Source organism: Henckelia pumila, chromosome 4 (genome assembly GCF_033568475.1).
Source record: "Henckelia pumila isolate YLH828 chromosome 4, ASM3356847v2, whole genome shotgun sequence".
NCBI lineage: Eukaryota > Viridiplantae > Streptophyta > Magnoliopsida > Lamiales > Gesneriaceae > Henckelia > Henckelia pumila.
The window spans coordinates 98467644-98479424 of NC_133123.1; positions in this window are offsets into that span (position 1 = coordinate 98467644).

Sequence of the window (11781 nt, forward strand, 5' to 3'; positions counted from 1 at the left end):
CCATTACAATGTATGCGTGATTTTGCAGGCCAATGGCTAGGAGATGACGTAGCGTCATGAATTGCAAGTGATGATAGTTTTCATCAAGGCATAGTGTTGAGTTATACTGAGAAACGTGAACTGTGATTTGCACTGGACATGGTATTGAATTCCTCGTATTGCTTGGGAAGCTCTTTGCTTTGGTAAGGCATGGGAAGGATGACCAGTCTGGAAATCGTGTTAAGTAGTTATGTTGTAGTATGACCTTGTGTCAACTAGATTCTCTTGGGGAGAAATTTGAGTTTTGTTGTGTCGGCATAGTATTGGGAAAAGTGTTTCCTAACTAGAGGTGTTGAGCACCAAGAACTTTTGGAACCATTAGATGGTTAGTTTTGATTAGTGATTACGAATGCAGTAAAACCAGTCAGGTTATAACTTGGTCTTCGTCAGTATAAGATTTCCTTTGAGACGATAATCTCGATCAAGTGGGTGTTGGTATCTTTCGTGACCAAAGAGATCGGGGTCAGTTTGGAAGACGTATCAATGTTGTGATATGCGAGTGCTAGAGGAGTTCGATTGTCGACCAGTAGCGCAGTAATTTTCAGCTGGGAAAATGTTAATGCGGTTCAGCATTAATGAAGCTTGCAGAGAATTCGACGGGAGTCTGAGTGTGTCGGAGGATATTTCGACCAGACACTCGAGCAAGGGTTTCTTGTACGTTCTCGAGGTTTTACCCTAGATTTCGAGGATGAAATCTTCTAAGGGGGGGCGAATGTAGTGACCCGTATCCAGAATTAACGATTAATGAATAATTAATCGTGTAATCATGTTTAGATTAAGTAAAACATGATTAAGGAAATTCCAAATAGGTTAACGGAGTCCAGAAATGGATTCAGGACACTCGAAAATGGTCAGGAAGGTTCCGAGGGTTCGGATGGTTTGGAGGCTCCGAACCGGGTTAGGAGGCTCCAAACTGGATCAGAGGATCCGAACCAAAGATCGGAGGATCAGAACGGGTTCAGAGGATCCGAACTCAGATCGGAGGCTCCGAAGATAATGCGTCATGGGTGACATCATTGATGGGACTTCGGAGGATCCGAAGTCAGGATCGAAGGCTCCGAACAGGAACGGAGGCTCCGAAGTCAGGAACGGGGGATCCGAACTAGTTCGGAGGATCCGAAGTCGAGTTCCGACGGCCCGAACTTTGCCTATAAATAGAGGTCCGAAATTTCATTTTCAACTCGCACCTCTCCTTTTCCTCTCTCAATTCCTAGGCCTTCTAACTAAGATCTAGGGAGTTCTAGGCATCCTATTGGGAATCCGGAAGTGGCGTAGCAATCCCGACGTCGAGGCGAAGATGTGCCTAAGTTTTGAGGCAATTGTCATCAGCGGGCTGACGACGGACGCAGGTATAGCTATGGTCTCCTTAAATTATTTAGGAGTATGCAATAGCTTAATTAAGGCTTTTAGAGCTTAATCATTTATGCATGGGTATTTGCATTGTAGAGCTGATATAGGCTTGGAACCTAGAGCGGGACTGCTAGGAACTGCCTATAGTAAGGTACGTAAGTACAGACTGAGATAGCCAGCGGGTTTTGCATGCTTATATGTTGCATTTGTGTGTCATATTATTATGCAGCATGTGCATATCATATTGTGCCTGTCCATCTTGTGAGATGAGACAAGTAGGGCCGCTCAGCCCTGTCTGGATGGTTGATGTTTAGTGCCCAGTGACTGATGGGTCATGGGTAGTTAGCATCTGGGGGACACAGTCCACGTCCTATAGGAATGAGCAGTGTACGCAGGGTTTGCTTCCTGGGTTGTACCACTCATGTCCTAGGCGCCATTACTGAGCAGTTATATACAGTTATCCCAGATATGGATACCTTATCATTTGCATGCATCATATATGTATGTTTTACCCAGTGCTTTCGTATTGAGCTTGGAACTCACGTCCAGTCTTTTCTGTGTATCTGGACACCCCATTCGACGGGGCAGGTGTAGGTGCAGGATTGAGCACCAGGATCTTGGAGTAGCCAGTGACCAGTGAAGACAACAGGATTAGCTGTAGGTTTTGCCTTTAGGTTATTTATTCGATTTGGTTGTATAAATCGAATTAGTTTGACCGGTTGTATTCTGCCGGTCTGTTTTTATTTAAGTCTTCCGCAACGATTTATTTAATGCATGTTTAATTATACTCTTAACTCTGATTAGGTAGCGGATCCGGGTAGGGTCGCTACAAGAAGGCTGGAAACCCTTAAAACTACTTAGAAATCGAGAAAAAAAGCAAGTGAATTGGTGCAAAAATCTGAATCTCGAATTCCCTATTTATAGGTGGATATCGGATGATCCGATCTCGCATGTAGGCCACGTTGCAGCAATGCATAGTTCGGAAGTTCCGATCCCATCTTCGGGTGATCCGAACTCTTGAATGTCCAAACAGCGTTGACACCTCGCCAAATGCTTGGCCTAACTACGATCGGACGATCCAATCTCGTTCGGACGATCCAAACTCCTTCGTAGCTTCCGAACTACTTCTTCGCCTCTGATCTCTTCGGACTATCCGATCTCTATAGGGATTGAGTTCGGATCATCCAAACTACCCGAGACGAAATAAGTCCATTAACCATTTTTAGACACTCTGGATCCGATTTCTTGGTCCGTTTGATCATATAAAAATCTATTAATCAAATTTTAATCATTTTAAACATGTTTAAATAACTAATCTTGTAAAATGGGACCGAGTTACTATATTCTCCCCCACTTAAGAGATTTCATTCTCAAAATCAACTCTTAAGTAAACAAACTCAAATTGAACAAAACATACTTTTAGCTCTGGAAGTCCTGAAGTCATATGAGTGATATTGGATTCAACAATATTAATTCCTGATAAAGTTGCACTGGCAGGAATTTAATCCGGTCGGATAGGTTCTTGAATGCTCCTGATCAATTTGATCCTTTTAGCAGATGACTTCTTGTGTACTAGTTGAACATCAGTTTAATCAACAACATCAGCCTTTGCAAGAACATGAAGAGTTGAAGCAGTCTTGATAGATTTTTACTTTGAAAAGACAGAAATAATAGAAGTATCATTTGATATTGTCTCATCATCTCATGTAGAGACAATTAGCTTCCTTTTAACGGGTCCTTTTTTCTTTTTAAGAGAATTGAATTTACCAGTTGAAACTACATCTTGAGATTCTCCCTATTCAATTTTGATTTCAGTTCATCATCAGTCAAGGTGTTTTTCTTGATGAAACTTGTTATGAATGCATCATTAATAATCTTGGAAGGATTGAGAGGTTCATCCAAAACTACATTTGCACCCAATAGTTTCAGAAAGTAACAAATTTGAATGGAAAAGCCCTGAGATTGATGTTTACCTCGCGCCATTTCAATAAGAATGTGGAAGAGAATGTCTGAGAAGTTGATCTGAATTTTCGAAGCTATGAGCACCATGGCTTGAAGTTTTTTCAGAGTGATCTTTTCAAAAGTGACAGCCTTTTCTAGTAAGCTTTTGTCGACAATGTTGGCAAGCCATCTGTACTCCATATTTAAATCCATTTGTATCATGGAGCTTTGAATGGAGCACCCGTGATAGAGAATTTACCAGTCCAAAAGTTCATGTTGCCATCAAGGAGATCAGAGAATTTTGGAATTCCAGCAGTAGTCAGTTGAAGTGAATCTCCGAAAAATTTCTAAGACATAGTGTAGTTTTCTTCCAAAACATGGCTGCAAATATTTCCATGTTTGATTGATGCATTTCTAAAGAACTCAGTAACCACCTCTGTAGAGTAGCTGGATTCACATGACAAAAAATGTCGTAGTCCTGAAGCTTCAAGAATATCCAAAATATTATTGATGGATTCATTTTTGACACTTCGGATAGCCTCAAAGTCGTAAGATAGTGCATTGGAGTGGAAAGCCATTTGTATATGTATTGTAGTTTGAGAATGAAAGAATGCATGCAAGGAGTTTGATAAATGAAAAGGTTAGAAATATAACTTCAATGAGAAATTGTAAGAGTGAAATATGAGTGAGACTAATTATAAGTATATGTAGGATTTGATGGGCCACATGGTGACGTGTCCAAAAATGTGTCAAAATTTTTAAAATATGAGCTTAAAATATTTGAAAAACAACCGGACCATGTATAAATAAATCTCTTAAATATGATATTAATAGGATATTATGATTTCCCATTTTAATAAAGTCGTACTTTTTCCAATAATTATTGTACTTGATGATGAAATTCTTATCGTGCAAATCTCAATAATCCATTAATAATAAAATCATGTAAAACAAGTTTCCAAAATGTTTATTTTTTGAAAACCAAGGTGACTCTTTGGAGTAAGCAGTCATGAAAAGATATAAAGAAGACTTGACAGTCAGACGACTCCTTGTATTCCAAAGTTTTGGTTATAAAACGAGGAAACCTCATCGTCATTTATTATCTCAAAAACCATTTTTTGAAAACCACAACTAAAGAAAATGAATGGTGCAGGTTCCCCTTCTGATGATCGCGCTGCTGCTTTCAACAAGGTAGTTTTGGAGAGCCGAAAGGCTCGATACCAAGAATTGGTATTTAGGAAGACAGTGCTAACATGGTGCCAGATTGAAAATTTGCTACTGTTCCGATCCCAACCTTTTCCATTGTAGTCCCATGTTGTCAGAAGGAGGCTGCCGGCAAGGGAAAGAAGAATTAAGTGGCTGCTGGGCAAAGTCGATGTTGGAGACATTTTCAAGTCCAATGGAGTTTTGCTACTAATTCTCCTTCGAGAGCAGATGGAGCTCAATAAAATTTGTGCTTCCGATGAGTACTCCCGGGTTTCTGTAGGTGGTCTCCCTGCCATTATGAAATTGTGGAAGTGTAACATGGAGAGAGAAATCTCCACTACTTATATTTAATGAAATAAATGTTCTATTTGTGTTTTCCTGTTATTTGCAATTTTTAATGTTACTTTTTTGCAAACAAGAATAAGGATAAAATATTACCCCTAAATCAATATAATTTAAGATAAATCAATAAAGCCAAGAGCATTGCGAAAGAAAAAAAACTTAGCGTCGGGTAATGGTTTTATGAAGATATCAACAGTATGAAGATCTGTGGAGATGTGTTCCAGTCTAATATCCTTTTTCATGACATGATCTCGAATGAAATGATGTCTAATATCAATGTGCTTTGTCCTTGAATGAAAAACTGGATTATAAGTTATAGAGATGACACTAGTGTTCACAAGATTGGAGCTTCTTCCGACTGGATTCCATAATCCCTTAATTGTTATTGGATCTACAAAATTTGGGCACAACAACTTCCAACTGGGAGATAATCAGCTTCAGAAGTTGAAGGTTCAATAGATGTAGGTTTCTTGGTAGACCAAGAAATTAATCTATCTCCAATGAATTGACATGAACCACTTTTGTTTTTTCTTTCAATTTTACAACCTGCGTAATCTGCATCAGTCTAGCCAATAAGATTAAAACTTGAGTCTTTAGGATACCAAAGACCCACATTAGCAGTTCCTTTCAATTATATTAAAATATGCTTAGCTGCAACATAATGTGATTGTTGGGAGCATCTTGAAAATGCGCACATAACCAATGACAAACATGATATCTGGACGACTAGCAGTCAAATATAATAAAGAGCCTATCATTCCTCTATTCATTGTGACATCAAATAGCGTTCTCCCTTGATCTTAGTTTAATTGATGCAATCATTGGTGTACTGATAGAGGAGCAATTTTCCATTCCAAAACATTTAATAAGCCATTTAGAGTATTTGGACTTGTTAATGAATATTCCATTATCGAGTTGCTTTACTTGCAGTCCTAGAAAGAATGTCAATTCTCTTATCATGCTCATTTCAAACTTATCCTGCATGAGTTTGGAAAGCGTTTGGCACAGTTTGGGGTTACTTGATCCAAAAATAATGTCATCAACATATATTTGAACTAACAAAATATGATCTTCTTTAGTGTATTTAAAAAGATTTTTATCGATAGTACCAATAACAAAATCATGATCAATGAGAAATTTAAGAAGAGTATCATACCAAGCTCGAGCAGCTTGCTTTAAACCATATAGAGCTTTATTTAGTTGATAAAAAAATTGAGGATGAGTTGGATTGACAAAGACTAGGGGTTGTTCAACATAAAATTCTTCTTTAAGTAGACCATTGAGAAACTCTGACTTGACATTCATTTATATACTTTAAAATCCTTGAATGAAGCATAAGCTAGGAAGTGTAGCGACCCAACCCGGATCCACTACCTAATCAGAGTTAGATCATAATTAAGCATGCATTAAATAAATCACTGCGGAAGACTTAAATAAAAGCAGACCGGCAGAATACAACCGGTTAAATAAAAACCATATAAACGCAATCGAAATAAATAATTCCTATGGGCAAATAAAACCTACTACTAATCATGTTGTCTTCAAGGGTCACTCGCCTCTCCAAGATCCTGGTGCTCAATCCTGCACCTACACCTGCCCCGTCGAAAGGGGTGTCCAGACATATAGAAAATAATGGACGTGAGCAACTACGCTCAATACATAAGCAATGATATATAAAATATATGCAACACATAAATGTATTTAAAACCAAGGTAAAACAGTATACTCAGGGCGCCAAGAATATGCAGGGTTGTGACGGATAGCTAATCCGTGGTGCCGCTCCCATATTCTCCTACAGACTATAGCGTCTACTCCACCATCGTGGTCGATCCTAGTGATAACAAAACTAGGGGCTGAGTCTCCCCAATCCTGACTCGAATACAAAACAGGACACTTGGTTCATATGGAAACTAGCAATCCCCGCCTCAAGTCCATGATGAGTTACAAGCTCCCTATGGAAACTGTCAGTGACTCACATCATACCAGATGCAGTCTACCATAAAAACATGCATGTGCTAAAGCCGTAAAACATATAAAACAAGTAGCACATACTCATGCAACACATATAATATATATCATGCTGGTCATCTTAGTCAGTACTTACGTACCTTACTACAGGCAGTCTTTAGCAGTCCTACTATAGGTTCCAAGTCTATCAACAGTTCTACAATGCAAATACTCATGCATCATTCGATAAGCTCTGAAAGCCTTACCTAATATATTGCATACTCCTAAATAATTTAATGAGACCATAGCTATACCTACGTCCGTCGTCAGCCTACTGATGGCGACTGCCTCAAAACTTTGGCACATCTCCGCTACGATGCCAGGATCGCTCCGCTACTTCTGGATTCCCAATAGGACGCCTAGAAATCCCTAGATCTGAGTTAGAAGGCTAAGGAAAGAGAGAGAAAAGAGGAGAGAGGCGAGTTGAAATGAGGCCTCGGATCCCATATTAATAAACGCAGAACTGAACGTCCGTTCTCCCATCTTTGCATCCGTTCTTGAACGTTGCGTCCGTTCCACGATCGTTAAGTCCGATTGTCCCATCATGGTCGTAAGAAATGATGTCACGGATGACATCAGCTGACTAGAACTTTGCGTCCGATTCACGAACGTTGCTTCCATTCTTGGTCACCCTTCGGACCATTTCGATCATTCTGAGTACATTTCTGAAGTCTTTTAATCCATCTGAAATCTCCTTAATCATTTTTTTACTAAATCAAAACATGATCAAATGATTAATTAAACATTAATCATTAATTACGGGTACGGGTCACTACAGGAAGATTCTTATAGCTTCCAGTCTTGCGACTGGTGCAAATGATTCATCAAAGTCAATGGCTTCCTCCTATTTATAACCTTGAGCAACAAGTCGAGCCTTGTTTTTAACCATTGTTTCATTTTCATCCAGTTTGTTTCTAAATACCCATCTAGTACCTATGAAATTTTGATTTTCAGGTCGAGGTACTAAATGCCATAATTTACTTCGTTCAAACTTGTTGAGTTATTCTTTCATCGCATCAATCCAACTTGCATCAGCTAAAACTTCATCAATCTTCTTACGTTCATTTTGAGATATAAAATTGCATGCAAAAATTCATCTATATTCTGTATACCTGTTCTAATGGGATCAGTTGGATCACCTATGATTAACTCACGTGGATGATCTTTGTTCCATCGAAGATTTGGTTCGATAGGATTGTTTAGAATAGGTTCTTCAAGGGGAACTACTTCTTATTCTTCTTCAATTTTAGTAGCTGGAATATAAGTGTTCTTCTAAAACTGTTCTTAGAAGTTGACCTCATCATCATTGGTAGCGCTTATCGCGTACGCCCAAATTACCCGACTCAATAAGATAAACAAATAATGCAGTAGTGTGAGTAGGGATCGTTCCCACGAGAAAAGATAAATTTAAAAGTGTTCTTTTAAATAAAAAGGGGGTTTTGGTTTGAGATTAACCAGTAAAAAATCAAACTAATTTATAATAAATTTCTATAACTATCATGCAAGATTAAAAATTAACTGAGGAAATCAATAAGAAATAAGACTTGGTATCGGTCGACTACACCCTTGATATTCATTCATTCAATCATCGATTCACTAAAATAAAAATTAATCTCATCAAATATTCGTAATTGGAAATTTAATTCCAGTCTCACCTTAATTTTAGTTAACTAGACAACAGCAGTCTAAGTTAACCCTTACCCCATAAACTAACCCAATACCAGCGATCAGATTTAAATTCACGGTAACATTCAAACTAGTAAAACTGACGAAACTAGACAACACAAACACCAACGGTTGTATTTAGCCTAGTCAATTATTATCCCTACGAAATAATAAATTCAATAGCAAAAAATATTACACGCAGTTGATTCACAAATTAGAGGTTTCAAACAATTACGGATTTGAATTCTAATTTAGCTTTTATTTGTATAATGAAATCCTAAGATGGCCAATCTAAAAATCTCATACACAAGCATATTAATCAATTCAGAATAATTCTTGATACTTGATAAAAATAAAACATTGTAAATCAAAATCTCATGAATAAGTAAAATCAAGGGTTTTGTCTTCCTCAACCAAGTACTAAAGTTTAGCCAACAATACTCATGAATTCTCTACCAAAATTCATGAGAGAAAATAAAAATAAGAAAAGAAAGATGAAAACCTAGCCGTCCACAGAGAGTTCTTCGCGTTATAAGCGTGTAGAATAATCTGATAATCTCCCCAAAACAGAACTATAAGTCTAATAAAAGTCTAGAGAAAAAATTAAAAGAAGTTTCCAAAATTACAAATCCTTTCCGAAACGGACCTGCGCGCTCGATCCGGGAAAATGCTAGGATCGAGCGCGCCAAACTGGGCAACCTTCTGCCTCGAAAATTCCTTGAGCTCGCTTGATCCGGGACTTCCACCCGATCGAGCGCGCGACCTTGAACATCCTACTGCCTTCAGAAATCTTTGACCGCGCTCGATCTTACAACTTTCCCGGATCGAGCGCATCACTTGTTGATGAAAATTTTGACTTCTCCTATTTCCTTCGATGCATGGACGCGTTCCAATTTCTTTAACCAAAAAAATATCAATTCCTACACAATAAACCAATAAAACATTAGGAAGCTAAATGCACGACATAAAATAAAACTAGACTAAAACATAAATAATGACACAAAATGCATGCAAAACACTAATCAAAACGACACTAAAAATGCAAACAAAACACTACTATCAAATACCCCCACACTTAAACCTTGCTCGCCCTCGAGCAAGTTATGCAAAAACAAAATGAAACATAACAAAAACATAAGAAAGGATGAATCACGCAAATCATAGCCTCAGAGAAAACCACTTTCATCTAAAAAAAATAATTTCATAGCGATTCTCAATCATCAATGATACACCTTCAGTCGAATGCGAACGTGCGTGTGTGTCATGTTACCCAAGTTACATGTAACTTCAAAAGAACAAAGTTTCAAGACTGTTCGCCGACCTATAACAATTCGGTGCAAGCTACACCATCAAGAACTCTCCTCCCAACAATCCTTCAACACAACACAACTTTCTTGAGAATGATTACGCACCTCCGGATTTTACACCTGATATTGCTTTAGCCCCAATAATTACCCGCAAACTTAGCTACAACTAAGACAGGATTAGAATTTCAGTCCCCTCGTCTATAGCCCGGATGGAGCATCAACCCCATTTTATCCGCATACTTAGCCTTGAATTTGATTTTTTTAGGATTAGGATTTCAATCATTTTCAAGCCCGGATGGAGTTGTAAAATTTATTTATTTTTTCTAGGTGCGCCCAAGATCATTTATGTCATATCAAAGAAATCATCAAGATTCAAATACTATCAAGTTTCACAAACACCTATTGTCGTGCAATGGTCCAATAGACATCCACGATATCTAATACATCGCTACACTTCACTGGTTAAACATGCGTGCTTAAGAATATTCAACAAACAACCTACGGTTTCTCATATCCAATCAAGAGTTAAATTTTTTCAAAAATCCATTTTTCAACTATCTCATCATAGGCTAACAATTTCATCCTCAACTCATGCACACAAAACACTCATGAAAAAATTTACGAACTATATGCAAGTACGCAACAAGCACAATGCAAAACAAACAACAAAACACTGAATGCACCCCCCCAGACTTAAACGAATCATTGCCCTCAATGCTTGAGAACTAAACTAAACAACTAACAACACAAAAGAAAATGAATGCAATGCAAAGAAATGAAAAGATAAAAAGAAAACTCCCCAGGTTTATGGATTGGCGTCCGCCCCATCCTCATCATGCTCTGGCGGTGGCACTGGGTCGACCCATGGAAACTCAAAAGGTGGCAGGAAAGGAACAACCGGTGGGAGCGTGGTGGGATCAATCCCAAGTCTCTCGGAGATGCCACGAGTAATGTAATCTATCACCTGAAAATTTTCAGTTGTGGCCGCATTGAACATGTTTTGGTGCTGCGTGAAAGCGGCCATCTCTTGAACAGTAACTGCAGTCGGGCGGCGTGGAGGTGGAAAAGGATGCATCGGTTGGTGCACCGCCACAAATTGGTCATCCACCAGAAATAGGCTCCGCCTATAAGCTCTTTTGGCATCAACAACTGCTTGGTCAATGGGTCGCATCAGCTGCAACCATTCCTCGTCTGGTCTAGCTTTCACACCAGCGCGCAGGCATAACTGTGTAATGATCATGGGAAAGAAAAGACCGGATGTCTTAGAAGTCATCGACTGCCGTATCTGATCATGAATAACTCGACCCACATTGACCGGGAGTCCGACATCAAGAGCGTATAGCAGCACAGCACGCTCAACATGAACTTCACTCTTGTGTGAGATTGGCATTAGGCGGCGGCAGAGGAATGCATACCAGGTGGCCGGATTCACAAAAAGATATTTTTCTTTGAAGCACTTGTAAGTAACCGGATCCAACCAAGCAGCCCCAGTAAAGCACAGCTGAGTAAGGATCTCGTGAACATCCGGGTAAAGGGCAGCACTTTGGAAAATGTTGTCATCGACATCTGGTGTCTCTAGCATGGCGTTCAACTCAGAAGCTTCGTAGGAAATCAAAGTGCCCCGGACAAAGGCCTTGCCATCCGTCTGCTCCGCAGCATTAGCATAGAATTCCCTAACAAGAGGGACAATGGCTGGAGCGGGTTGCTTACAGAACGTTCCCCACCCACGTGTCAAGACTTGAACCGCTACTTCGTTTACAGTCACATCGAGATCAAAACCCCTCTCAGTAATAGGGGAGCGATGGTTCTTAGCATGGTCGTAGCGATCCCGGGCCGCTTGATTGACAAAACGGTAGGCAAGGTTGAAGGATGCGGTTGTAGCTCGTGTGCCTTGGCGAGAATATTTGCCTTTCTCAGTAGTACG